This window comes from Malania oleifera, chromosome 3, assembly GCF_029873635.1.
Source record: "Malania oleifera isolate guangnan ecotype guangnan chromosome 3, ASM2987363v1, whole genome shotgun sequence".
Lineage (NCBI taxonomy): Eukaryota > Viridiplantae > Streptophyta > Magnoliopsida > Santalales > Ximeniaceae > Malania > Malania oleifera.
The window spans coordinates 62,294,327-62,296,835 of NC_080419.1; positions in this window are offsets into that span (position 1 = coordinate 62,294,327).

Consider the following 2,509-nt stretch of genomic DNA (forward strand, 5'->3'; position numbering starts at 1 on the left):
ACCGAAACATGAGTTATTTCAAAAATTAAAAAAAATAAATATTATTTAAAACTATTAACTATTACTCATTAGTCATTACTATAATTAATTTTGTTTCTTGGAAGTAGTCAAGTTGTGGAATGACCACCTATAAGGGCGTCGCCGTCTTTGGCATCGAGTCGATTGATGACTTTTGAGTGAATAGAGTGTTGGAACAAATTAACGAAAACAAAAGCAAACGAATAAATAAAAAAAAATTACGTAGAATAATTTATTATTTATTTATTTATTACTCTTGTCATATTCATCGCTGTCATAAAAGAATTTATTTCCCGATTTATTATGCAGAAGAATTTATTAAGGAAAAGAATTTATTTTCTAATTTATCAATTTAAAAAAATATATATTAAATAATAGTAGTGAGATTATGTTAAAGTCATTTAAGAAATTATTTTTTGATTATTTAATATATATATTTTTTAAAAATGATCAGTGGGGAAAAAACTCCCCTTGTCTTATCAATTCTAGAAGCTAGACTTGAGAAGTGCCTTTTGTGGAAGCTATTGAGATTATTTTAAACATTTTTTAGGTTAGTTTGTAGAATGAACATGGGTGTGCCATTAACAATAATATTCCAAGCAAAACTAACAGACAAAAGAAATTAGAGTTTGTGGTCCGACAGTCGGGGAATCTAAAAGGGGGATGGATGTCTTTCTATACAAGAGGTTGTTTAAAGTTACCATGGAGGGACAGTGATTAGAAAAACCCAAGGGCAGAAATTCAATTCTCAAATCTGGGAAGTGACAATTACAGGTTGGGGAGGTAATAACTTTGTTAAGTTTTTTGGCAAGGAAGTCTTCCAACCTTTTATTTTATTTTTTTATTTTTTGATATCGCTGGGTGTCCTCAGTTGGCATCTACCAGATTACCCTGGGATGCAACACAGCCAAGACTAATCCCGCGCCCCGTGACTCTGGCCCCACATCACCACGAGGGAGTAAATTCAGGAGCCCAAGGGAAGGCTCGAACCCGGGAGGCGCAAAGGCTGACCTCGTGAGAGGCACTCCCAATGGATGTCCTTACCACCTGAACCATGCCTATATGAAGGTGGGTCCAATAATGAAGGGAAAATCATCAAGATTAGAATTGTAAAGAAATTCCCTAAAGTCTTGCATACTAGTTAAAGTGGTGGAAGAGATAATTATGTTGCTTTAAAGTTGATCTTTTAAAGTGTTGAAGTCTCTAAGGAGAATCAAATATCTCTTAAGAGAGGTCAAGGAAGTGGGATCATAAGTGTCTTCTCTCAAAGGTTCACTTAATGCATGGTAGCTTAAATTATCTTTTCTTTAAGAATAAATTTCACATAGATAGCTTGTTTTCACTTAATGCGCAGTAGCTTAAATTATCTTTCCTTTAAGAGTAAATTTCACATAGATAGCTTGTTTGTGCTTTCTAATTGTAGAAATGTTGCAAACTAATAGGTTATAGAAGACAAAAACTCTATAGGACTTAGTAGTAAATTCATAGTTATGGAAGAAGCAACAGTTTCTTTGGATGACTGTAAGAGCTTTATTTGAGTTTGAAGGTTTGATTGTTTCATAGATACTAATTAGCTTAATTTTGTTTGTTTTGATAAACTTCGAACCTCATTTTGCTTTATGAGGTCATTAAGACCCCCCTAACAATCCAGCTGGCAATTGAGAGCATAATTTGGAGTAAAGTTGGGGTTTCCTTTAGGGTTAGCCTGGTTCTTTTGGGGCTTGCCCCTTTTCTTCTTTTTGGTACCTTCAGGTTGCTTGCTTTTGTTACTTCACAAGCAAGATAATGGGGCTAGATGTTCTATTGTTGAGTGGAGTTTTCTAGCTTCAGGGAGCTGTGATTTGGCCAGAGTTTACAGAGTTAGCTCTTTGGGTAAAGGTTCAATGTTGTCCACTAATTTTGGTGTGGTGGTATCAATGGTTTTAAGATCTTCATTCCCTTTACCCCTAGGGGTGTTGGTCTATTTGTGAGGACTAGTAGAGGGGTTGCAGGCTTTAGTTGATAATTCGACTTCTTAGGCTACAAGCATTATGTTGGATAGGGCTGCAAAAGAATTTGCTTGAGTAGTGTCAGGTTGATTTTATCTATTGCAAGGGGGTCTACGGGATCAATAATCTTAGTGTGGGGGATTTTAGCAGCTTTCCTAGCTTCAGCTTGAGTATTGGATTTTTCTACAAGAATACTAGTTTTAGCTTTTTTTAACCTACTATTTTTTGTTTGTTTTGTAGTTCTTTGCTAGATGTACGAAGATTTTACATATTTCATACTTTACAGGCGTCCAAGCATATTCCAAGTCTATGATAGGATCTCTCCATTTGATAGTTTAAGATCAATGAACTAAGGCTTCAATTGATGGTCTAACTTCTTCGACTTCAAACATTATATTGGATACAACTGCAAAAGAATTTGCTTGAGTAATGCCAGGTTAATTAGGGGGATCCAGGGAATCAACAATGTAATGACATGAAGAATAATGGTATTTAAACAATAA